The sequence below is a fragment of the Panulirus ornatus genome, chromosome 1, assembly GCF_036320965.1.
Source record: "Panulirus ornatus isolate Po-2019 chromosome 1, ASM3632096v1, whole genome shotgun sequence".
Lineage (NCBI taxonomy): Eukaryota > Metazoa > Arthropoda > Malacostraca > Decapoda > Palinuridae > Panulirus > Panulirus ornatus.
The window spans coordinates 85,693,650-85,721,337 of NC_092224.1; the positions used below are offsets into that span (position 1 = coordinate 85,693,650).

Genomic DNA, 27,688 nt, shown 5'->3' on the forward strand with positions numbered 1-27,688 from the left:
ACACCTCCTCACCATCACCTGACCTCCCAGTACACCTCCTCACTATCACAGGCCTCCCAGTACACCTCCTCACTATCACCTGGCCTCCTAGTACACCTGCTCACTATCACCTGGCCTCCCAGTACACCTGCTCACTATCACCTGGCCTCCCAGTACACCTCCTCACTATCACAGGCCTCCCAGTACACCTCCTCACTATCACAGGCCTCCCAGTACACCTCCTCACTATCACCTTACCTCCCAGTACACCTCCTCACTATCACCTGTCCTCCCAGTACACCTCCTCACTATCACCTGACCTCCCAGTACACCTCCTCACTATCACCTGACCTCCCAGTACACCTCCTCACTATCACCTTACCTCCCAGTACACCTCCTCACTATCACCTGACCTCCCAGTACTCCTCCTCACTATGAGCCTCACTGCACATCCCCTACACTTCACTCTCGACCCTTCTACTCCTCACTGTAACACTTGCTCCTCTACTGTTCTTTTCGATCCGCGCAGGGCAACCACAGTCCAGACTCCATCACAGCCTTGAAGTGTCATTTGCACCTTAAGTTCGAGTGAGGTCAGATTCCATCACAGGTTTGATGTGTGATTTACAACTTGATATATTCAGTCGATTTTTTTTTTTTCCTGCTTATGATCACCGCCTTCAGCAAGACAACACGAAGGAAAAGGTTGAATGTCAAGCCAACATGCCCAAGGGTCGTATCATAGAGTTCAAGGATGACACAGTCGTATTTAAGGTCGTAATGTAGGTGTTTTAAGGGTCGCACAGTCGTGTTAAAGGATCGTAACGTCGTGTTCAAGGATGACACAGTTGTATTCAAGTGTCGTAACGTCGTGTTCAAGGATTGCACAGTTGTATTCAAGTGTCGTAACGTCGTGTTCAAGGATGACACAGTTGTATTCAAGTGTCGTAACGTCGTGTTCAAGGGTCGTAACGTCGTGTTCAAGGATTACACAGTTGTATTCAAGTGTCGTAACGTCGTGTTCAAGAATCACACAGTTGTATTCAAGTGTCGTAACTTCGTGTTCAAGGGTCGTAACGTCGTGTTCAAGGGTCGTAATGTCGTTTTCAAGGGTCATAATGTCGTGTTCGAGGGTCGTAACGTCGTTTTCAAGGATCACAAAGTCATGTTCAAGGGTCGTAGCGTGGTGTTCGAGTCGTAACGTCATGCTCAGTGGAAGGAGCATATTCTACCAGTCCTCCAGTTTTCGAGCACCAAGTTGCTTACCCGCCGCTCCATCCAAGGATTCTAGTCTTCACTTCCCAACTTCATTTCCGCATTTTCAATGTGGTTTTTTTTTTCCAGCTTCTTCCTCGCCGCTGGACTATTTCTTCCTCACGGAAATTCGCTATTTCACCCTCGAACTGCATCCCGAACGCCACTTTGGAATCTCTCTCTCTCTCTCTCTCTCTCTCTCTCTCTCTCTCTCTCTCTCTCTCTCTCTCTCTCTCTCTCTCTCTCTCTCTTCCGTTCTTCTCGAAACCACTTCACTGAAATAAAGATGCGTCCGCCACACCGCCTGTCAAACATACTTTTAAAATGAACGGTCGAGAGAATTCTCTGTGGATTTTGGTATCTGAAAAGTCAGGGTGTTTGATTTCGTTTAGTGAGGATCATGATGATGTACAACGTTGAGGTAATGCATTCCTAAAACCAAAACGATCTTCTTTTTTTTTTTTGTTCCTGACATCGCTCGATGCCGACGTTTCCAAGGATAGCACCTCAGTCCTTATACTTTCCCTACAAGGAACATGACGGTTTCCACACATCCTTGAAACTCGTCAGGCAAATCAATAAACCCTCTCGTATTTGGGTTGGTCTGCCCAGACGTTGACAATTCCCAGTCACATCCATAAACGTCACTGAACGTATTGCTCGGTGTTGTGGGGATTTGTGTATTGTTATGGCCGCCTTCACATAAGTTCCTCCCATATATCAAGATGCAGAAACAGTTCACCTCCCTCAGTAATGCTTCTTCAAAACTATATAAAAGAAATTGGGCTCTGGAGTACCTCAAGGGACGACACTCGGCCTCTTGTATTTTCCTGTGTACATAGAGACCAGTAAAGAGAGATAAAAAAAAAAAGAAATTTTTTCAGTACGAAGCAGCCTCGCCTTTTTCTTTCTTCTCCAATGCGGTCGCCTCAAAGATGGTCTCCTCCAGGATTAAAGCTGCGTCCAAAATATAGTTGCCTCCGGGACCGCTACGACTCGTAAAAAAAGGTAACCTCGTCATGGGGGGGGACACGACAAATTAAAGGAAAACCTACGTCGATCATGAATTCAGATGTCAAGAAGGAGACTGTGAGCTCCATGACAGTATGACCTATATGGGAAAAAAAAAACCACCTCTGCACAGTCCAGAAGACTTGCCCTACGACCCTTTAAAGAAATGCTCGCTCGCTCGCTCGCTCGCTCGCTCGCTCGCTCGCTCGCTCGCTCGCTCGCTCGCTCGCTCGCTCGCTCGCTCGCTCGCTCGCTCGCTCGCTCGCTCGCTCGCTCGCTCGCTCGCTCGCTCGCTCGCTCGCTCGCTCGCTCGCTCGCTCGCTCGCTCGCTCGCTCGCTCGCTCGCTCGCTCGCTCGCTCGCTCGCTCGCTCGCTCGCTCGCTCGCTCGCTCGCTCGCTCGCTCGCTCGCTCGCTCGCTCGCTCGCTCGCTCGCTCGCTCGCTCGCTCGCTCGCTCGCTCGCTCGCTCGCTCGCTCGCTCGCTCGCTCGCTCGCTCGCTCGCTCGCTCGCTCGCTCGCTCGCTCGCTCGCTCGCTCGCTCGCTCGCTCGCTCGCTCGCTCGCTCGCTCGCTCGCTCGCTCGCTCGCTCGCTCGCTCGCTCGCTCGCTCGCTCGCTCGCTCGCTCGCTCGCTCGCTCGCTCGCTCGCTCGCTCGCTCGCTCGCTCGCTCGCTCGCTCGCTCGCTCGCTCGCTCGCTCGCTCGCTCGCTCGCTCGCTCGCTCGCTCGCTCGCTCGCTCGCTCGCTCGCTCGCTCGCTCGCTCGCTCGCTCGCTCGCTCGCTCGCTCGCTCGCTCGCTCGCTCGCTCGCTCGCTCGCTCGCTCGCTCGCTCGCTCGCTCGCTCGCTCGCTCGCTCGCTCGCTCGCTCGCTCGCTCGCTCGCTCGCTCGCTCGCTCGCTCGCTCGCTCGCTCGCTCGCTCGCTCGCTCGCTCGCTCGCTCGCTCGCTCGCTCGCTCGCTCGCTCGCTCGCTCGCTCGCTCGCTCGCTCGCTCGCTCGCTCGCTCGCTCGCTCGCTCGCTCGCTCGCTCGCTCGCTCGCTCGCTCGCTCGCTCGCTCGCTCGCTCGCTCGCTCGCTCGCTCGCTCGCTCGCTCGCTCGCTCGCTCGCTCGCTCGCTCGCTCGCTCGCTCGCTCGCTCGCTCGCTCGCTCGCTCGCTCGCTCGCTCGCTCGCTCGCTCGCTCGCTCGCTCGCTCGCTCGCTCGCTCGCTCGCTCGCTCGCTCGCTCGCTCGCTCGCTCGCTCGCTCGCTCGCTCGCTCGCTCGCTCGCTCGCTCGCTCGCTCGCTCGCTCGCTCGCTCGCTCGCTCGCTCGCTCGCTCGCTCGCTCGCTCGCTCGCTCGCTCGCTCGCTCGCTCGCTCGCTCGCTCGCTCGCTCGCTCGCTCGCTCGCTCGCTCGCTCGCTCGCTCGCTCGCTCGCTCGCTCGCTCGCTCGCTCGCTCGCTCGCTCGCTCGCTCGCTCGCTCGCTCGCTCGCTCGCTCGCTCGCTCGCTCGCTCGCTCGCTCGCTCGCTCGCTCGCTCGCTCGCTCGCTCGCTCGCTCGCTCGCTCGCTCGCTCGCTCGCTCGCTCGCTCGCTCGCTCGCTCGCTCGCTCGCTCGCTCGCTCGCTCGCTCGCTCGCTCGCTCGCTCGCTCGCTCGCTCGCTCGCTCGCTCGCTCGCTCGCTCGCTCGCTCGCTCGCTCGCTCGCTCGCTCGCTCGCTCGCTCGCTCGCTCGCTCGCTCGCTCGCTCGCTCGCTCGCTCGCTCGCTCGCTCGCTCGCTCGCTCGCTCGCTCGCTCGCTCGCTCGCTCGCTCGCTCGCTCGCTCGCTCGCTCGCTCGCTCGCTCGCTCGCTCGCTCGCTCGCTCGCTCGCTCGCTCGCTCGCTCGCTCGCTCGCTCGCTCGCTCGCTCGCTCGCTCGCTCGCTCGCTCGCTCGCTCGCTCGCTCGCTCGCTCGCTCGCTCGCTCGCTCGCTCGCTCGCTCGCTCGCTCGCTCGCTCGCTCGCTCGCTCGCTCGCTCGCTCGCTCGCTCGCTCGCTCGCTCGCTCGCTCGCTCGCTCGCTCGCTCGCTCGCTCGCTCGCTCGCTCGCTCGCTCGCTCGCTCGCTCGCTCGCTCGCTCGCTCGCTCGCTCGCTCGCTCGCTCGCTCGCTCGCTCGCTCGCTCGCTCGCTCGCTCGCTCGCTCGCTCGCTCGCTCGCTCGCTCGCTCGCTCGCTCGCTCGCTCGCTCGCTCGCTCGCTCGCTCGCTCGCTCGCTCGCTCGCTCGCTCGCTCGCTCGCTCGCTCGCTCGCTCGCTCGCTCGCTCGCTCGCTCGCTCGCTCGCTCGCTCGCTCGCTCGCTCGCTCGCTCGCTCGCTCGCTCGCTCGCTCGCTCGCTCGCTCGCTCGCTCGCTCGCTCGCTCGCTCGCTCGCTCGCTCGCTCGCTCGCTCGCTCGCTCGCTCGCTCGCTCGCTCGCTCGCTCGCTCGCTCGCTCGCTCGCTCGCTCGCTCGCTCGCTCGCTCGCTCGCTCGCTCGCTCGCTCGCTCGCTCGCTCGCTCGCTCGCTCGCTCGCTCGCTCGCTCGCTCGCTCGCTCGCTCGCTCGCTCGCTCGCTCGCTCGCTCGCTCGCTCGCTCGCTCGCTCGCTCGCTCGCTCGCTCGCTCGCTCGCTCGCTCGCTCGCTCGCTCGCTCGCTCGCTCGCTCGCTCGCTCGCTCGCTCGCTCGCTCGCTCGCTCGCTCGCTCGCTCGCTCGCTCGCTCGCTCGCTCGCTCGCTCGCTCGCTCGCTCGCTCGCTCGCTCGCTCGCTCGCTCGCTCGCTCGCTCGCTCGCTCGCTCGCTCGCTCGCTCGCTCGCTCGCTCGCTCGCTCGCTCGCTCGCTCGCTCGCTCGCTCGCTCGCTCGCTCGCTCGCTCGCTCGCTCGCTCGCTCGCTCGCTCGCTCGCTCGCTCGCTCGCTCGCTCGCTCGCTCGCTCGCTCGCTCGCTCGCTCGCTCGCTCGCTCGCTCGCTCGCTCGCTCGCTCGCTCGCTCGCTCGCTCGCTCGCTCGCTCGCTCGCTCGCTCGCTCGCTCGCTCGCTCGCTCGCTCGCTCGCTCGCTCGCTCGCTCGCTCGCTCGCTCGCTCGCTCGCTCGCTCGCTCGCTCGCTCGCTCGCTCGCTCGCTCGCTCGCTCGCTCGCTCGCTCGCTCGCTCGCTCGCTCGCTCGCTCGCTCGCTCGCTCGCTCGCTCGCTCGCTCGCTCGCTCGCTCGCTCGCTCGCTCGCTCGCTCGCTCGCTCGCTCGCTCGCTCGCTCGCTCGCTCGCTCGCTCGCTCGCTCGCTCGCTCGCTCGCTCGCTCGCTCGCTCGCTCGCTCGCTCGCTCGCTCGCTCGCTCGCTCGCTCGCTCGCTCGCTCGCTCGCTCGCTCGCTCGCTCGCTCGCTCGCTCGCTCGCTCGCTCGCTCGCTCGCTCGCTCGCTCGCTCGCTCGCTCGCTCGCTCGCTCGCTCGCTCGCTCGCTCGCTCGCTCGCTCGCTCGCTCGCTCGCTCGCTCGCTCGCTCGCTCGCTCGCTCGCTCGCTCGCTCGCTCGCTCGCTCGCTCGCTCGCTCGCTCGCTCGCTCGCTCGCTCGCTCGCTCGCTCGCTCGCTCGCTCGCTCGCTCGCTCCTAGCGAACCATACAACCGTGGATCACGAATTCCTACGGAACGATTTTGTTACTAATTTCTCCTTTTATTTCGTGTGCATGTGTGAATAGATTCAGGTCATATATAGTGAGAGATGAATATATAGCTAAAGATTTACATATGTAAATATGTAAATTTTCTCTTTCGTGTATATATGTGAAGCTATTTAGCAAAAGAGGCATAAATAGTTATATATATATATATATATATATATATATATATATATATATATATATATATATATATATATATATAGACAGATAGATGGATATAATCCCATTCTATCGACTAACCCCCTAGAGGAGTATGAACAGCTGGGTTGACTGTGGAACAGCTGCCGCTACTAGGATTCAGATCTTGAGCTCGACCCCGGACGGTCCGTGAATGTGTGTCGCGGTCAACATCGCTAACCGCTACACCACGAAGGTGCATCACCGGTGATCTTGTACATATCAATCTTGACTTTCTTCACCTTCTCTCTATATCCTTTGTTTCCATATGCAGGAGTAATATACGTTCATATTCACTCTTAGACTTAATTACATAATCACTATAGTCGTTGCCCAAGTCGCGTTCTACCTCGTCAAAAGCTAAGGCCTGTATAAAACTCCACGAAGAGAAGAGAGAGAATGTAAACACCAAGTTGCATTTAGAGTGCAAATGTAAACACCAAGTTGCATTTTGAGTGCAAATGTGAATTAAGACTGAGAATTCCAAGTCATTATTACGTGAGCTATCAACTTTGGGGTAGTCGAGGCCACCGCTCCCAGGGGTCGGCCAGTGGAGGGCGGTGCAGGGGGCTCCCGGTCTGGCCACGCCCTCTAATGGCTTTTCGCAAATCTTGACGGAAAGTTGAGGAAAAGATCTTGACCTTGGGTGGAAGTTTGGACCGCCTCGTGAGCGACCGCCACCAGACCCTCTCATCTCTCTCTCTCTCTCTCTCTCTCTCTCTCTCTCTCTCTCTCTCTCTCTCTCTCTCTCTCTCTCTCTCTCTCTCTCTCTCTCTCATAGTCTAAGTCCTTGTTCGATTTTTTCCAAGTCTTTTTCCTTTGATTTTCATTCGTTGATCCTATTATCAAATCCTCCTTGACTCCTGTGGGCTTCGAACCTAGACACAGGGGTTACCTAAATCACTATATATGTTGTAATCGAGATCCAATCCTTTGCCCAAGTGATATCTGAACCCTTATACCCAGGCCTCAGCCCTTACTGTGATGGCACGGCTCCAGCCGACATACTGAAGGACATCGAAGTCACCTCTGCAGTGGTGGTCTCCGAACTCATAACCCGGGTGCCGGTATGTGGGATCGAATCCCACCGCGAAACGAGCCATCGCAGGAAAACTGCCTGGAGTTAATCGCTTGTATGGTTGTGTTCGTTCGGAAATATTTCGCAGCGGGAGAACGGGCCGGACACAGGGGTGGTGAGAGTTGCAACCAGGGAGAAGGCTGCCCAGGATTTAAGGAAATGGAAACGGTTATGGAAAGGGCTAGTGAGAGTGTGAGAGTACGGGCCAGAGAGAGAGAGCTTATGAGTGGATGGGGAGTGGGTTAGTGAGAGCGCAGAGAGAACAGACGCTCGGTAAAGAGCTGGTGAGGATATGAGAGTGAGAAGACGGGCAGAAAGAGGGCTAATGATTGCAGATGTGAGGGACGGGACGAAGAGAAGCCTGATGAGTTGTGGGAGAGTAGGGGATGGGAAAGGGAGAAGACTGGTGAGTGTGTGTGGGATGGAACAGGGAGAGGGGTAGTGAGAGAGAGAGCAAAAGGAGAGTCGGGCAGCAGGAAGAGGTTCTAGCTAGGTAAGCAATGGCAGCAAATATCATAATTGCTATGTCAACCCCCGCGGCTAGGACGCTCGGCGACACACACACACACACACACACTGCCACTCTCCGGTGATCATACTAGCAGCATCACCAGTTCCACCAGTAACACTGCTGCCACCAGTAGCACCAGCAACACCAGTGCCACCAGGATCATCCACTGCCATGATTCTCCGGCGTGTATGATACTTTCATCAAAATCCCAGGACCAGGGTAGTGGGTTGTAGACACCAGCCGCCCAGGGAAGTACTGCCCTCCTGACGTAGGAGTGTTGAAGTGATGGCCGGGACCATCTTACATCCTCCGTGTCAGTAGGTTGTAGACACCAGCCGCCCAGGGAAGTACTACCCTCCTGACGTAGTAAAGTGATGACCGGGACCATCTTACATCCTCCTTGAAGTATTGAGGACCCCCAGGGGTCTGTCCTTGGGTGGATGCTTTTCGTCATCTATATTAACTATATCGACGTAGGTCTGAATAATTCAGTGTCCAAATTTGCAGATGACACGAATATCGGCAATTTCGTATCAACTGAAGAAGATAGACGAAAAATTGCAAGAGAGTTCAAGATAGAATTGATTAATGGTCTAGAAAAATGGCAAATGCCATTTAATGTCAATAAATGACAACTGTTACGAGTAAGAAACCTCGGCCAAAAATGCGATTATAAAGTAATGGCTCAGAAGATAAAAGCCACACCTACTGTGAGAGATCTATGGGTCACTTGTCTCCAATAACTTCAAATTCTCCCATCACTGCAGTGAAGCTGTCCAGAATGCAAATAGAATGTTAGAATTTATGAACATAAACTTTACATACAAAAGCAAGAAGGTGATATTGCCACTATACCTAAGTCAAGTTAGACCCCACCTCGAATATGCAATGCAGTTTTAGGCTCGCCACTTAAGCAAGAATATTCTGAGATTGGAAGAAGTGCAGCAAAGAGCAACTGAATTGTTTCCTTCTTTGCATAACAAACCATATGAGGCCAGACTGCGAGAATGAACGGCATGTTCTGAAATACTTTATGGATTCCACGGTGTCGATATTGAAAGTTTCTTTACAGTCGCTTTAGCACACTATCAACGAGAGGGAATGGACTGAAACTTGGAGGTCACCGGGTTTAATCTGGATTGTACGAAATATATCTCCACCAACGACATTCTTGACGCGTGGAATTATCCCCCATAGAATTATGATCAGGGTAACGTTGTCAATATCTTCAGAATTTGGCTTGGAGCATCACCTGTCACTCTCCGTCGTAGATTCTTGTAACACTAACGTAGTGTTGTATTATGCTACTTTCTCGACCACTCATCTCGCTCTAGTCACGATGCGGTAACTTACCAACGTTGGTCAACTCGTGTGTCACCTGCTCTAGCGGAGTAAGAGAGATTTATTGTGTCATCCCGCCACATCAGGAATGATAAAGACGTGGTGATTTGCGAGGCTGGAGTTCATTGCTTATCCTTACCACTGCCATTATATATATAAAAAAAAAAAAAAACAAAGTGAAGGACTGTAGTTCGATGGAATGGGCTGCATGACATTATCACGTTCATTCTTCTCTATGACCTTCCTGTAAAAAAAAACTTCAGACATATTAGTCCTGCAAGGTATTTTTTCTTTTACCTGTTTTTCGCCCGGCGCGTTGCTGGAGTGGGCGGAGGGTTGGGAGAGAACCTTTGCTTTGTTATCCTTTTCCTCCACCGCTTTTAAGGGGACATCTTTTCTTCATTTCTTAAGTTGTGTCAAGGCCTGGCCACCTCCCTTGGGTCTGTGTGGTCTGTGTATCTAGGTAACTCTCTCTCTCTCTCTCTCTCTCTCTCTCTCTCTCTCTCTCTCTCTCTCTCTCTCTCTCTCTCTCGTATAACCTCCCTTGTCTTTATCTTCTGTGACGATGATAAGAAAAGTTTGTATTCCCCAAAGTATGTCATTCGAATCTCCTGCAACAAATGTCATTAAAACTTTCAGCTGGAGTGTGTGGAGGGGAAGTTTAGCATGACGTGGGAACCCGCAGAGCTCTCTGACCTGCCTGGCTACCTGGTTGGCTGACGGCCTGGCTCCCTACCTGACTGGCTGGCTACCTGGATGGCTAGCTGTCTGGTTGCCTGGCTTCTTGGCTGGCTGGCTGCCTGGTTGCCTGGCTAACTGGCTGCCTGGTTACCTGGCTAGCTGGCTGGCTACCTGGCTGCCTGGTTATCTGGCTACCTGGCTGGCTGCTTGGTTACCTGGCTAGCTGGCTGGTAACCTTGCTGGGGTAACACTGCTGTTACGACTGCTGTACTGTTACAGTCAGTACTATACTTCTACTAGTTTTGTACCACTACTACTACTATCACTCTTCTAACACTACTTTTATTACTAATACTAGTAGTAATTCAAATAATAATAATGATATTGATAATAGTGATAATTGTGATAATCATAATTGTACAGCTGCTGCTGCTATTTCTACTGTTATTTCGTTCTCCTATCACTATTACTACTACTCCTACTACTGTACTGCTATTACTTCTGTACTAATACTACTATTGTATTTCTATTGCTACTACTTCTACTAATACTTCTATACTGCCATTACTTCTGTACTGTATTTCTATTATTACTCCTGCTTACCTCTAGTTTTGATATCACGTTCTCTAACATAATAATGTAATCCTATATTCAAAAATGCACCAAGAAGGCGAGACTGGAACTGTGCGGAGGAAGTAAATAGGAGACGCGCTGCTCACCCTAATTCAGAATTCGGTTTCCTGAGGCCATTTTTAGCGGCTGTAAATCATGCCACATTAGTCTCCCATCACGCCAGGCAGCACTGGAAGGAAGGAATTATGTTCTTACAGTTTTATAATGCTCGAGGTCTGGGGTACGTTTGCCAGGATGGGTAAGGAGTATGGAAGAGACGGGTGTGTGTGTGTGTGTGTGTGTGTGTGTGACGATATATTTGCTAAGCGCCTCGAGACAAACTTAAAGGTATCGTTGTATGCGATTAAGGGATTTAATACCTCCCCAGTAGTACTCAACAGAGTAGATCGTGGGCTTAGGACCAGTCACTTGTTTACCATATGGCGTCCTAGCCACGTCTCTTCGTTGTATATCAACTGACTGTTATATTGCTCTCTTGTGCCTCTCCTGATGATGTGATTATTACACGAAAGTGCACTTGGGAACTTATCGTCTTTCATTTCCCCGTAGACTCACAGGAATTCAAGTACATCAGTGGAGGAATTTTTCTCGCGGTCACGACCAGCACACACACACACTCGACTAATAATTGAGAGACTTGTCATCTTGCTAATCTGCCGGCCACTGTAACCCAGTTATGTTGTTCATATATGTAAATGTACGCAGTATCCCCTGGGGATAGGGGAGAAAGAATATACTTCCCACGTATTCCCTGCGTGTCGTGGAAGGCGACTAAAAGGGTAGGGAGCGGGGGGCTGGAAATCCTCCCCTCTCGTTTTATTTTTTCCAAAAGAAGGAACAGAGAAGAGGGCCAGGTGAGGATATACCCTCTAAGGCTCAGTCCTCTATTCTTAACGCTACTTCGTTAACACAGGAAATGGCGAATATGTATGAAATAAATGTAAGTAGTGTCACCCAGCACACAGTGGTTGAGGGTAGTGGTGTCGCCCAGCTCACAGTGGTTGAGGGTAGTGGTGTCACCCAGCTTAGTGGTTGAGGGTAGTGGTGTCACCCAGCTCACAGTGGTTGAGGGTAGTGGTGTCACCCAGCTTAGTGGTTGAGGGTAGTGGTGTCACCCAGCTCACAGTGGTTGAGGGTAGTGGTGTCACCCAGCTTAGTGGTTGAGGGTAGTGGTGTCACCCAGCTCACAGTGGTTGAGGGTAGTGGTGTCACCCAGCTCACAGTGGTTGAGGGTAGTGGTGTCACCCAGCTCACAGTGGTTGAGGGTAGTGGTGTCACCCAACTTAGTGGTTGAGGGTAGTGGTGTCACCCAGCTCACAGTGGTTGAGGGTAGTGGTGTCACCCAGCTTAGTGGTTGAGGGTAGTGGTGTCACCCAGCTCACAGTGGTTGAGGGTAGTGGTGTCACCCAGCTCACAGTGGTTGAGGGTAGTGGTGTCACCCAGCACACAGTGGTTGAGGGTAGTGGTGTCACCCAGCTTAGTGGTTGAGGGTAGTGGTGTCACCCAGCTCACAGTGGTTGAGGGTAGTGGTGTCACCCAGCACACAGTGGTTGAGGGTAGTGGTGTCACCCAACTTAGTGGTTGAGGGTAGTGGTGTCACCCAGCTCACAGTGGTTGAGGGTAGTGGTGTCACCCAGCTTAGTGGTTGAGGGTAGTGGTGTCACCCAGCTCACAGTGGTTGAGGGTAGTGGTGTCACCCAGCTCACAGTGGTTGAGGGTAGTGGTGTCACCCAGCACACAGTGGTTGAGGGTAGTGGTGTCACCCAGCTTAGTGGTTGAGGGTAGTGGTGTCACCCAGCTCACAGTGGTTGAGGGTAGTGGTGTCACCCAGCACACAGTGGTTGAAAGTGATGTCACTCAGCACAAAGTGGTTGAAGGGTGTAGTGTCGCTCAGTACACAGTGGTTGATAGTAGTGGTGTCACCCAGCACACAGTGGTTGAGGTAGGTGGTGTCACCCAGCACACAGTGGTTGAGGGTAGTGGTGTCACCCAGCTCACAGTGGTTGAGGGTAGTGATGTCACCCAGCACACAGTGGTTGAGGGTAGTGGTGTCACCCAGCACACAGCGGTTGAGGGTAGTGGTGTCACCCAGCACACAGTGGTTGAGGGTAGTGATGTCACCCAGCTCACAGTGGTTGAAAGTGATGTCACTCAGCACACAGTGGTTGAGGGTAGTGGTGTCACCCAGCACACAGTGGTTGAGGTTGGTGGTGTCACCCAGCACACAGTGGTTGAGGTAGGTGGTGTCATCCAGCACACACACTGGCTGAGGGATAGCATCATCTTCGTATCTCCCCACTTGTCTAAGAATTTCCCTCTGGAGTACTTCAGTAATCATTGACAGCTCTCTTTCTCTTCCTAGCGTTCATACCCGTTTATGACGCTGTCATTTTTTTTTTCTACAAGTTAATGTGTCTCTCTACACCGTTAATGAGACTTGTGCCTTGATTTCTGCCTCTAATCTTGAGTAACGTAATACTCATACCGTTGGGAAGATGCACGGTCTGTATATCTGGTTCACTACAGGACAGGCTGCCTTTGAATTGTACACAGACATCTTGCATGGTCTTCTATAGAGAACCAGATCATTTAACTATTCCTAGACTCTGCTGATCACATACTAACCTCAAATACATAAGCTTACACATCGATATGTCCCTAAAGTGGAATTCACAATACTTATAATACCCAGCACAGTGTAGGAAAATATATGAAATCTCTACGGGTTACTGTCATGGATTTCTGCCATTCTTACCGTCCAGGCAAGTCGCCTCATCTGTCGTTCATTAGCTACGAACACCTGGTTCATTTCGGTATCATCTCGGATGGTGCCCTCGGGTCATTGCTACGTACTACTCCTACGGTCTAAGAGTAGATATTTCAAGTAAAGAACTGATAGAAGAAAGTCACTGGTGTGATGTCATCAAACTGTGAAGTAAGTTTGCTGAGGCAGCGCTCATACAAGCTGGTGATGCTGTGCCGCTGACCAAGACGATAAAACTTTCGTCAAAGGAAAATATGTTGAGGAAAATGGTGTGCAGTGTAGCGCTGATTTATAGACATCTATTTACGTGCAAAACTGAAGTAGTGAAGGAAATAATAGATTCACTGGAGACTATAGAATGCGAAGATAACTTTAATTAGGCCAGTGAAAGTCATTAGATGGCTAAAACACGTGATAAGAAGAGACTGATGGTATAATAAGGTGGAAAAGTTACGTGTATTAGGGGATTAAACAACGCGAACGTGAAACCTGGTGAGGAAAATTAAACAACTGAGCTCCAGTGACTGTAGAATCAACCGTGACATCTTATCCCGGGAGGCGGATGGGAAGCAGGAAGCCAAAAGGATGAGGTTACGTACAGTGCATCAGGTTGTGGCGGAGGGAACTTCCAAGAAGGAAGGGTAGAGTGGTTCTTGATGATGCTAGTAGCCAACACGAGCAGCTCTTCACTCTCGTGATAAGGATGAGGAAGGTGAGGAAAGGAACTGAGAATGTACAGGAACTCGGGAACATACACACACAGGGTGTGTAGTGACCTTAGAACCACGCACCGTCATCAAGTTATCATTCCCAGTTGCACAATAGTGCAACTCCTATTCAGTTAAAAAGTGTGCGAGGTAGCGTTAAGAACAGAGGACTGGGGCATAGAAGGAATATTCTCACTTGGCCCCCTTCTCTGTTCCTTCTTTTGGAAAAATGAAAACGGGAGGGGAGGATTTCCAGACCCACGCTCCCTCGCCTTTTAGTCGCCTTCTACGACACGCAGGGAATACGTGGGAAGTATTCTTTCTACCCTGTCCAATGTTGTTTATGTGGTGGATCTGACAATCCCAAATACTGCATTATTACCTATGGACGAGGAGGATTCGAACCCAGTCTTCGGTTCTAATAGGTAAGCAAACCGGCCTGCAGCGTTGTACGACTGGGTTCGAATCTTCCTCGTCCATAGGTGAATGATGATCATATATAGAAACATATATATAGTAATGTCGGGATGTAGAGCGTTTTGGCAAAACCACTTTAAAAATCTTTCCCATTTTCTTATTGTGACACGAACCATCACGATACAACGCGAGCTCTTATTGTGACACGAACCATCACGATACAACGCTAGCTTTTATTGTGACACGAACCATCACGATACATCGCGAGGTCTCAAGTAGCCGATGCGCCGCCGGGTGTTGATGCTGTTCATGCCACTCTGCTCATAGCATCAGTTTTCCGCTGGGATTCAAAGAGTGAGGATGCCTCGTTTGCCAGTGGTGTATTTCCACACTCCAGCCCACTGAAACCATTCACCACTTGTGTCTGAGAGACCAGCAAGTACACCTACTGCAGGTGAACCTCCCAGAAGGGTAAGGAAGACCTTTCCTTGAAGGAAAAAAAAAAAGGTTATAATAAATGAATTTACGCTCGGATCTGGCACTTCAGCAGCTGCTGAAGAAGAGCGAACCTCTTGGGAAGAAGAGCAGATCTATCAGGAAAGCATTTTCTCAGCCATCTATTCCGAAGATGGCAATACATCTCAGGACACAGACGTATATATATATATATATATATATATATATATATATATATATATATATACACGAAGATGGAGGATCCCCTTAAACCTGGGGTGTAAGTTATGTGGGTACGACGGTTTCCTACGACTGGGCAAATGGTTAAGAATAAAGCCACCGAGATTCACTTGGAATTGATGGAGGAAGAAGGTAAGCCAGTCATTCAGCGGAGGTGAATTTACCGCCGACTTCATGATTTCATCAAACGTGTCGCCATGAGAGATGCGAGTTTGTCAGGCGAAGCTGCAACTGCTGATGTAGAGGCTTGAGGGAGCGCGCCAAAAAAGTGAATCTCCAGGAACTTATAGATGAGGAAGGTCACGCCCCAGGCCACACCGGCGTTTTACCGGGAAATATAAACGTCAAAGGAAACAGGTCTTGCGAAAGGCTCAGGCAAAGGCTCCAGGTTTGAAGACTTAACAAGACAGCGCCACACACTGGTCAGAGAGTGCTGTGTCGTGGCCAGATCACGTCGTGGAGGCAACAGCAAGTTTGGGCAAAATGTATCATATCCACAAGTAAGAACAGCAAGTTTGGGCAAAATGTATCATATCCACAAGTAAGATATGAAGATGTATGTCACTTAGGGTTTTTCCTAACATCACGATTCGCTCAATAATTCGTTATAAGGTAAAGAACGAAAACGTTGTGATATACGGTATGCTCACGACAGACATGTATTTAGGGACATGTAATGAGTTGAAAAAAAAATCCATTATTCTAGAAGGAAAATGAGCAATAAAGTAGATAAACACATGGACATTACATGTCTTGAGTGACATGGAAATTAGTAAGAGGGATTAATTATTAATGTTGATCCATAGTGGTACCGGGGTGGTAGAGAAAAGATTTCCAAATTTATAAAGTAAAAGAACTTCTTTCCAAGCTTTTCGTCTCGTTTCCAAAACGTCTTCATGCGGAATGAACAGATCTAAGAGAGACGAGACTCCTGGACAGACTAGCCACAACCTGAGGTTGTACACGACTCGCTTGTGGTCACCTGAGGAGCGTGATTCCCATCTCGACCTTGTGTGAATTCAGGCCCGGGTTACAATCTGAGATTGCTGTATTCATATCTGGCCCATCATTAATAGAATATATCAACAAATCGTCCATTCTATATATGTACAGACTCGGTGATTTACTGATAAAGACAATATAGATTTTACAGCATCGCCACTGAAGAATCGAGATTGGAACCGATGGTCGAAACTCATTAGAACTGGTCATTTGGTATTCCCTACCGTCTGGTCGCTGGTGAAACAGAATCCCATTCTCAGATGATAGGTTCCTTGTATTAGGGTATAGAGGATTAGATCTTGAGTGAGTGTTGTGTGTCAACTAGGAAAGCTACGCACAACCAAGATACTTTTTTTTTTTCCTCAAGACTGAAACAACACAAGGATGTCGACGAAATTTGTCATGTCCTTCAAGACCTCAGGAATATTTTTGTGAGTGTGGTATCTAGGAGGAGCGAGGCTGGGTAGACTAGTATATGTAGAAAGTAAGCGAGTGATCACAATTTTTATAACGTCTTAAGAATCTAGTTATGGTCACGTAAAGGCACATCGCAGACTGTTAACTGATGATGTATTTTACGTTCGCTGAAGGACCTTCAGCTCAGCAGGCCGAGTCGTTATCTTAATCTTATCAGCTTTGATTGATATGTTTCTCTCTCATATTTACGGCAATGAATTTATGAAATTTATGAAAAGAATTTTTGGGCTGGATGATGTCAGGTTGGTATGCGAAGATAACCCTTGAACGAAGGACATGGAATGGTTAAGGATGGCTTTAGACGGTGTTACACAACTTTTGGGTTGATTTATGTCAATTATTTGATATTTTGGGCTCAAAATGTACTCTGTTCCAAAATGCATAGTACAAGTGAGTCTTCAGAAGCTACAATAGTGAGTAAGGACTTGACCGGTGAAGCTTTGTACGTAAGATCGATAACGGAGAAAATGAAGCAGCTGATAAGACTACAGATAAGAAGTAAGTGACATAGATAAATCTGCTATGGCAGGATAGATATTTTACCCTCTTAACTGCTAAAATGGCTCTTTGACCGTAGTGTAAGAGGATCGCGTAACCTGCTGGCCAGTGTTAATCTCATCCACACATACACGGAGGACCGCGGCTTTTACCATATACCTCAGAGCAAACTGGAATATACTACACTGGTCTAGTGTAATCCACTGGAACAGGCGAAGAATCATGGGAGAGAAATCGTGAAAAAGTTTTTGGATATGGTGTAGGGCTTAGCTATGAAGAGTGATACATGGGACAGTGTTGACCATTAGCTATGAAGAGTGACACATGGGTCAGGGTTGACCATTAGCTATGAAGAGTGACACACATGGGTCAGGGTTGACCATTATCTATGAAGAGTGACCCACATGGGTCGAGGTTGACCATTAGCTACGAAGAGTGACACATGGGTCAGGGTTGACCATCAGCTATGAAGAGTGACCCACATGGGTCGAGGTTGACCATTAGCTACGAAGAGTGACACATGGGTCAGGGTTGACCATCCAAGAGAGGAGAGGAGGATGAGGAGAGGCGTAATGGTTGCCCAAGTTGGAGGAGGAAATGGTTCAGTGGTATCAAGAAGTGTGAACAGTTCTATAGGACGAGTGGAAGAGTAACGCAACTGTGGAGAACAAGAAGAAAAAGGAAGGGAGAACGAGTAGAAGGAGGAGGAGGAGAAAGAAAAAAGAAAAAGGGAGGAGAAAGAAGAAGCAGTGGAAGGAAGATGATGAAATGATTAGAAACTTATAACCAAGTATGTAAATGCTGTGAACATTGAAGTGATCAAGAATCTTTCTGACAAATATGATAACCGAAGAGGTATAACGAGAAAGGTATAACATATAAGGGATTACGGGAGAGGTATAACTTCCTTCTCATATCTACAAGGATTCAGAACACGCGCCAATACTCATGAGCTCTCTCGGTCATACGACCATTTATTGATACGACCATCCATTAATGGGACCATTCATTAATGTGACCATTCTTTAATAGGACCATCCATTAATATGGCTACATTATTCAGCAGCTCGTCGCACTGATGTCGGGATAAGAACATCTGGCTTTAGTGAGAGGCGCACCAGAGCTGTGATGGACAGGAGAGGCGAGCGGGCTGATCTAGCGCCTGTGTTAGAGGGAGAGAAGAGGCGAGGCAATGGAGGAAGTGGGGAGAGAGGAGACAGGTTTTAAAGGGTGGAGAATCAAGAACAGAATGAGTGAGGAAATTGAATAAAGTGAGGTAAAAGAGAGGAGGAAAGGTTAACGAAAGGAGATTTATGAAAAGAATGGGCATGAAAGAACAACGAGAGGGTAGAAAGGATCAATGAAAGAGGATTGATGAAAAGAAGAGGCAACGCCACCGAAGAAAATAAGGGAGAACAGCGAATGGAGGATGAATAGGATAAAGGATAGGGGGAGAGTCGGTCATGGCTGGGCTAGTAGGAGGCGGCCTCACTCGAACTCCCAGGAAGAGAGAGGGAGTCATTCGGAGGGATTGGTATCTCACGAACTACTTTTCAATTCTTTTACAAATTCAGGACTGTAGTAGATGGTACTAATCTTAGGTCATTTGCATACGTACACGAGAAGACTGTGCTTCGTGGTACACTAAAGTTCGTGGATGTGTTCTTAATGACTAACTGCTAGTCGTGTCAATAAGCCAGTCTTTTGTCGAACTGCATATTTTCGTGCAAATACCTTGAAATGAGGCACTACGAACCAACAAGTTAGCGTGGCATATTAGCTTTGCTGTACACAACCGGGGGCGCCAAGGCCCGCGTTGCTCACCTCAGCAGAGGACCGGTAATCAGGGAGACTCGTGTTGCTGGAGACATCAGTAGAGACCAGGAATGAGAGGCACTGATGACACGGGCGTAGGAAGCGGATGGCAGCGCTGGTGATCACAAGAGATGTGGAGGTTAACTCAGGGGTTTGATTAGAACAGTGTGTGATCCTGGAGTGAGGCAAGGAACCTACTGAGCTGCTGGATCTGTTTGAGTCGCCCCTTTTAACTTGATGCTGCTGAGAATCATGTAACGTTTGTTGTGTTGATGACTACGATGGTGATAGAAAGACATTGCAGGACGCCATCGTAATTCTGTTTCTATCATATGTTTTCAGGTTACATTTCCGAATATATTCATGCCAGTAGACTTTTGGAAATAGATATACTCCAAGAGCGAGTGTGATACTTTAGAAATGTGTACACAGAGCAAGTGACGTTACGTAGTACATTGCGACAAGAAGGTGGTAATACACATCCCTGACTGACACTCAAAGGGGTTATATTCCCAGGCTCGCACAGCCGTGTTGATACACACACAGACACACACACACACACACACACACACACACACACACACACACACATACATATTGGATCGCCCAGCCACCAGACTCGCGTATTGTTTCACTATTCATCACAGCCACAGCATCGAGCTATGACGGGTTATTAGATCGTACCAGTGGGCTGGAATGTAGTGTTTGCCCCCACTTGAAATATGAGATGGTTGAAATATGAGATGGTTTTATCACCTCCCCACATCAATACACAAAGCTAGTTCTCATGTACTGTCTTATGTTTCACACATTGGTTGTCCTGCACTCGTAACTGAGCGAGCTTCAGTATTCCATCATGTCACTGATCACCATATCTGTTGTGTGCAGTACTTCTTTTCTCTCACCTAAAAGTGATTGCTGAGTACTGATAGTATGAACAAAAGTCTGTGGCGTACAAGAAATGTCTGGGAGAATGATTGTAAGAAAGGAAAAAGTTCGTACAATGGTATATATATATATATATATATATATATATATATATATATATATATATATATATATATATATATATTCCTATGAGTCCACGGGGAAAATGAAACGCGAAAAGTTCCCAAGTGCACTTTCGTGTGCACTGGGGAACTTTTCGTGATTCATTTTCCCCGTGGACTCATATGAATATCTTGATCACGCGCAAAATTGTGATCCTTTCCAATATATATATATATATATATATATATATATATATATATATATATATATATATATATATATATATATTGATACATAAAACCCTGTCTTCTTAGTTGTTTATAGACCTGACTTTTGAAAATATAACTGTTACATGAAGTGGAGACGAAAGTGGGAGTAGAATTCTACAGCTTTAGCGTTCAAGGTATCCTTGTGTGGCTGGTCACCACACAAGGAACCATGGGAAGCAGCGACCAGAGGTTAGTCATGGACCCAAGCCTTGGTGGCAGGACCATAGCTCGCGAGAGTAATGGCCCAAATGATACCTGCAGGAGAGAGAGAGAGAGAGAGAGAGAGAGAGAGAGAGAGAGAGAGAGAGAGAGAGAATGATGGGAGAAAGGTAATACCTTTTTGGATTTAGTGAGACGTAAGGCTTTTAATCCCATTCTTCTTGCCTGAGTTTATGACACATCAAAGTCTTCCACTATTGATAATTTATGACACCAGATTCTTCCACTGGTGTGAGATTATGACATACCAAACTCTTCCATTGGTGTGAGTGTAAAGAACACCAAAGCCTCTCATTGATGTGACTAAAGCCTTCTAGACACAAAAAAAATCTAAGGTACAGCAAAATCCTCCAGTGGTTTGAGCTCCATGACACAAATCTTCCAGTTCTGTAAACTTCCAATACCAGTCTTCCAGTGGTGTGCGTTTTTATAAGAAACAAGAAGTCTTCCACTGTAGTGGAAGCTTAGCCACGTAAAGTCTTCGTCTTGCCTGCAGAATCTGCCGCGTGCATTTTGTTGTGGTTGCTATTGTTACATAGTGCAGAAATACAACACACATTTCACCTCGGTGTTGACGTACACACACCAGTGTCCACGTGAGGAAATCAGTGATGAAACAGAATGAAACGTAATCTTCAGAAGACATAAAAGAGTAAGGTCAGTGACCAGCGGAATACAGTCGTTTGAAGACCTGATTGATCAACCACGTTCCATTTTGTTACCAGCTTACACTTAATAGTTCGACAGCTTGTCATTACGTTGTCAAAGACTGCCGTAGTTTGTCACCCAAGATGAGGTCTGGCTAAACTGTCTTGTTGTAACTTATCTCGTTGACGTGGTGGTCAGGGTGAGAGGTTCCGGCCTGTACTCACCACAGTCTACAGCGTAGGTCAAGCCTTAAGGTCCATTACTGGAGCATCCGACTTGAAAAGGAATGGACAGACTCCTCATCCTTCCTAACATCGAAGGGACAGGATGATTGAGCTCCATCCTATCCCTCCTCCCTCTACAAACCTCGGTTGTATGTGTGTATATTAGTATATATTTGTAATAAAAATTTTTTGATTATTAGAATGAATTTTTAAGATGGAATATTTCAGTCTGTATTAAAAGTGCTGAATAGCCTTCTTAGAAGCTCCAGTTCTTGGCTTATAATCCTAAATTCTGTAATCCAATCCAATCCTACAAACCTCGGCTTCTTGTATCACTTAATGAGGGAGTTTCAGCCCCACAGGAGCTACAGTCCTGCAATATTATTTCCCCTTAAAATTCGTCGACCGCCCCACTCCTATATATTTTCAAAGGCGATGCCACACTTACATTTTCGTATTTTGTCATCTCTCCTCTTGGCCTTGATTGCCATCTGCAGACGTCTGAGCACAGGATTGGCAACGTTCCTGGAGTATTCTAGGTACATGTTTTGAGTCCGCTGGCTCTTCATATTCTGAATGAGGCGAGTCACTTATTGCAGGAAGTAAGCTTGGCTTTCATGTAGCTCCAGCAGTTCTCAATTGGCATAGGTTTGGGGAGTTCCCAGGCCACTCCAGCAGGTAGATATTTTTCTGTGATAACCAGTTTATCACCTTTCTAGCCTTATGACGGGGCGCTAACCTGTGTAAAGTGATATACCGTCATTGCTCATAAAAAGGAAGCGGATATTCTACTTTAACGTACTGCTTTCCATTCATTATAATGTTTTCAGATAAGAAGTTCAACCTTTCCTAGTCCATTGTGCCATTAAAGTTCAGCCTTTCCTAGTCCATTGTACCATTAAAGTTCAGCCTTTCTTAGTCCATTGTACCATTAAAGTTCAGCCTTTCCTAGTCCATTGTACCATTAAAGTTCAGCCTTTCCTAGTCCATTGTACCATTAAAGTTCAGCCTTTCCTAGTCCATTGTACCATTCAAGCAGTCCCAGATCATCACACAGTGGATCAAGGGTCATACCGACTGGCACTCCTTCGGCTTCCTCACCCTCCCCTGCCTTACTCCACTATTGCTCACTCCAGTCCTTGTATTTCATTGTAAGTGCGAGACGTTTATGTTCCATTTCCTTCGTAAACAGGGGTTTGGCAACTGGTTTGGACGAGGGAATATGAAGGTCCGTTTACAGGTGATGATGAATGGTTGTTTGAGGGACGTTTCCTAAAAGTTTTGGATGACTATTCTAGCGTTCCGCGGCTGAAATGCTGAGTTGCTTCAATACTTCTCGTCTTGTGGGGATGTCTCTACATGTAGAAGTCTTCCTATGGTGACCTAAGTTAGTTTATGGTGGTGGGATGACATTGTCAGTGACGCCAAGAGCGCTGGCAAGCAGTCGCCTGATACTGCATTCTAGGCGCCCAGAGTTCGAGAAACTTCTCGTGTATCCACATTTTCTTGCTCCGAATTCACGTATTTTGCTCATTTTTAGAGTTACGAGCCAACCAACCTGAAGCTCGGGTGGCAGAAGTTCTGTGCCCAGAATCGAGACTTAAAATGAAGGGTAGGCTGGAGGAGTGACGAAAGAACATCCTTCCTTAAAGATAGACTAAGGCACACTGAGGCGGGTCGTTGGTGTTCACACCATCAGAAACACCAGTCTCATCGACCAGATTGTACTATGATTTCACCCTCAGAGCGTTCGATGTTTGTTCTCGGTAAACCTTAGCCGTGGATCGCCTTTGAAAACTTAACGGGGAGAGCGGACAAGTATTTTGCTGACACTGTAGGACGAGGACTAGGGGTGACATGGCTCTCATAACATCGACCCTCATGTCTCGTTCACGGCGCAGAATATACAGTGGTAATACAAGCGGTTGACTGACTTAGCTTCATCTCCGACCCAAAGTCCCAAGATGAGGCATCTTCACTCTGTCTTTGGTGGTTACCACGGCTGCACAAAAAGAAATATCCTCGAACTAAAGGGAACCTTTGATTTCTATCACCGACCCCTCCCCCACACACCCGCACCACAGCGCCTGTGGCCTCCACTAGATCGGGAGGGTCTCTTCCCCTTCTGTAACCTCCCCCCTCCCCCAATACGTCCAAGATGATGTAAGGGTGGTACACACCTACATCCCATACCTTTAAATCCCTTCATGTGTTCACACTTTGAACCCTTGCATATACCACCAGTATTCTAGTTTCGCTTTACCGGGACAAAGTATTTCAAACGCACGATGCATGTTGAGCATACAGAGTTGTGTGTATACAAAGGAACGTTTTTGACATTTACGTGCAAGTGATTTTGGAATATGATCCATTTCATCAACTTTTTAGACAGAGGCTATGTAGCTACACGTTCCCAGCCAGGAAAGCTGAATTTGGTGCGGGCCCTACCTCTGAAAATTCTCTTACATCTACGGCAGCTGTGGTCAGCGAGAGCCAAAGCGTTGAAGGATAAGATTTTATCTCCTTGTTACATGATCTCCCTAACACGATCCGTAGATTGTACACAAACTCCTCATATGTGAGTTGTGTGTGTGTGTGTGTGTTTGTGTGTGTGTGTGTGTGTGTGTTTATACAGGGCTTGGTGAGAGGCATTGGTGAAGTGAAAGCTTCTACGTAGATTATTTCCCTGGCACGTGTGTTGAGGACATGTCTGCCCCACCCAGCAGATACAGGCATCAGCTAGAAGCTGTGCACCACGGGGTATTCAATCCCCGCCCAGCACATGCAGTCATTGACGGAGAGCGGTGTTGAGAAGCTACCAAGCCCCGCCCAGCGGGTATAGTCATTGGCTAGGAGCGATGTTGGGGGGTTTCCAAGCCCCTCCCGACGGATGCAGTCATTGGCTGTGAACGCTGAAAACACGAAACCTCATTGACGCAAGTCGCTCTGTGGCACTTCCAAACTCATTTGAGATTATTCTTCTCTTCCACAAGTTTAGGAATAACTCATTATCCACGCAAAGGGTTCAGTGATTTCCCTCAAAATACATAAGAAAATGTATCAAATACGTTTCAAAAGTTACGTTCATTGCCAGACCCTTACATAACCAAGTCCAGTTTTCTGTCCCAAGACTGATAGCAGTTTGGACTCGTAGCTGTTCCAGCGAATACTCATCGTCAGCCCCTTAGAAGTAAAGTTATATCAGTCAATACTTCACTCACATTTGTATTACCTGAATTGATCATCTTACGAATATATCCATTAGACATGATTCTGTACGAAACTTCACTGTGTAGCGACATTCTTTTAAGCGTCGCTTCACCAACGTTTACCTTACGGACAACGACCTAACATGGTGGCTAGTTACAGATTGCGACCTCGACTGACATTCTAATCCTCGGGGAGGAACAGCGGTAATTAGCTTGGTGGCCACATTGAGCAACAGGCAGCATACTTTACGATGACCTCAGAATAATCTAGGCGGATATTCAGGTCAGAGTTCAGAGCCAACCACCTTCAACCTTAATGACATGAGGTTCCTGCATCAGGCCTCCACCAGTTACCCACGCCTCCCCTCGCGTCTCTAACCAGTCGACGATTTTGTGCCTACCTCCCTTCATCTCTCCAACCATCATCCTACAGGCGTGTGCAGTTCCCAGGAATTTCGTGAGCAACCTGAGCTGGCCAACCCCTCATATACTCGGGCAACAGTGAGGGCGGACTAGTCAAACACTCAACTTGCTTCAGACGATAAGTCTACTGCACTAGTGGCCCGAGGCTTAGGCCATGTGATCCAGGCTTAAGCCGCCCTTGGGACGCCCCCTTTTTTGAGTAGCAGTTCAACATGATTCTGTGAGGTAACATCTCAGACGCCCACCTTCGGCAGGAATCACGTAGGACATCGCCATCACCAGTTTCGAGAAACAGCTTGAACTAAGAGACTTACGGCTACAGCCGCGGCCATCCTCAGTCCAAAACGCATACTAAAACCGCCCACTAACTCGTGACTACGGCCTGTGTACCCTCCTGTAAGACCCACGAGACTCGACAGCCACGCTCCTCTCCCGCGGTCGTCTGCTTCATCTTCTGCATCTGCACCAGCACCACGGGACTCCTTCACAAGCCTACCTCCAATATTTCACCTTACCCTCTCATTAATGCTACACCATGTATACTATTTCAGCACCTCTGTGCCTAACAAAACATAGAAGCACTGTGTTGTAACTCGTATATCCATACCCCTCTCGCAGTTAATCACAAGACACACACACACACACACACACACACACACACACACACACACACACATATATATATATATATATATATATATATATATATATATATATATATATATACCTTTAAAATGGAAAAGACAAAGTAGTACACCAAGAGAGAGTATTACGCCACACACACGAATTCACTTCAACTGCATGTATCTTCACAAGTCCCGAAAGGAACACTGTTCAAATACATGTGTCAGTAGAGCAAAATGTATAAAAGTGAATAAGAATGATAGCTGCTTGGATACGTTCAACACCGATTTGATATATTATCTCTTATCTTACATCAGACCCTTCAAGATCACATTAGGATCTTTCACAATAATGGAGATACATCATCCAAAAGCTTAGGAGATTTATGGGTCATGCACTTTTCAACGGGAAAGTTAAGAGAGAGTTTTAGCAAATGGGAACGACAAAATCGAGCATTGCTCTCGTGGAGGACTGACCTCCTCCTCCTCCTCCTCTCTTGTGTGTTTTGCTGCCCGGCATTATGTCACGTTGGAAGCTACTGCATGTCTGCAGCCAGACTCCTGGGCTACAGCTCCACCTTTGTAGTTAATTCTCTCTCTCTCTCTCTCTCTCTCTCTCTCTCTCTCTCTCTCTCTCTCTCTCTCTCTCTCTCTCTCGTTTTCTTTTTTCATCGATTTACCCATTTTGTCATTTCTTGTCTATCCTTCATTTATCCTTTTTCTCCCATTTCTTGTTTGTAAGGCCTCAGTCTTTCTAATCATACTATCATTTACTTTATTTCCTCTTTTCTTACTCCTTTCTTTGCTTCACACTTCAGTCTCATTCTTTCCTTTCTCTTCCTCCCAGAACCTCTGCACCTGACTGGTATGCACAAGCAGCCTATCCCTCCAGGGGAGCAACACAGAAAAAAAAAAATGCTTATGTTGCTCAGCCTCGTCATGTTGGTCTCCCAGGGCGGCCTTTGCACTCCCAGTCCTCATCATCTGTTGGATTTGTGGTGGAGGAAATATCGCTGAATCTTATTTGAATTTGCCTGGTAGAGATTGCCTTGGGATCTGCTTACAGACCGAGTAATATACAGACTTTGTCGGCAACAGATCATGCCAGATGTAAAGCTCAGGTTCTGTTAGTTGCAGACCACGCCATCTACAGATCTCATCAGCTATAGACCATACCATCTACTACAGCCCACGCCCTCTGTGGACATCACCACCTGCAGACTTTGTGATCCTCGTCGTCTGCAGGTGTTTTCGGGCCATCTCAGTCCTGGAGTCCGTCACCAGTGGATCACACCGTTTACAAACTCCGTTTATGGCAACATTCGTAAGTAGTGAAGCTCATCAGCCGCAGACTTCGTCAGCCGCAGACCTCGTCAGCTACGGGCCTCATCAATTGCAAGTTTCGTCAGCTACAAAATTTCTTCGTTGGCAAAATTGAAGCAGAAACATATACCACCAAGTCCCCGTTGCAGTCTAGTCAAACAGGTCAGTAAAACTCGTTGAAAGAAGGGAAACTTTGTTAACAACGTCGTCAAATAAGTTAGGGCGTCTCGAATGCTCCCTTGCAGCGCCTTCCGCAGCAAGAGGAAGGACTTATTGGAGACACTAATGACAAGAAATTCTGACGTCAACTCATACATGCAGGAGGGGGGGACCCAAACTTGAAGCCCCTCCGGCACAAGATGAAGACGTTTGTGTGCCAAGAGAGAGAGACGAGGGACTGTCACCACCCGAATCACTAATGCTCTTGCATCCTCGAGAAGAACCTCGGCTCAACCTTCCAGTTGAGGCTGGAAACAGAAAAGCGAGTCTATAACGTTTGTCTTGAAGGACATCTGGTGTATTGGACGATTGCATCATACGACTGGAATTACAGAGGTTATTTTTGAATTTCAGCCGTTTTTTTCTTTTTTTTTTTTTTCTTTTTTTGATGGATCTGCTAACTTGCTTCGTCTCCCTATGGGTTACATGTCTCTTCAAGTATTGCACCTAAATCACGACGGGTTTGATGTGGAAACTTTTTTCTTTTTGCATTGTTTACCTCCTGGCATTCAAGATATCCTCCCAAAATAGAGCATAAAGAAGTGAAATAGAAATTTGGTATCGCATGTAAACTGACTTGTTCCAGGTCACGTGGCCTTTCCCTATACTGCCAAACTCAGCCATATATCACAACGTCACCAGCGCCATACATAGACAACTGAATTTTGTTAAGACATCCGAGATGAGGGAGGGTGAGGAGGAGTAAGCTTGGGTCTTGTTTCAGATTCTGGGGCCCTCCCGATGATGATGAGGGGGTTTGTGTGGAGCTGTGATGGCTTGAGCAATGGCAGCGGGGCTTTTCCTTTCCCTGGTACGTGGGTTTAACCAAAAGTCAAGCTTGAGCTCTC

At 48.7% G+C, this 27,688-nt stretch overlaps 1 protein-coding gene across 7 annotated transcripts in view; it reads left to right on the forward strand.

Annotated features, from left to right (window-relative positions):
• The window catches only part of LOC139750394 (glutamate receptor ionotropic, kainate 2-like), a 690,745-nt gene that overhangs the window by 529,566 nt on the left and 133,491 nt on the right, over window positions 1-27,688 (forward strand). The gene's annotated exons all lie outside the window — the stretch shown is intronic.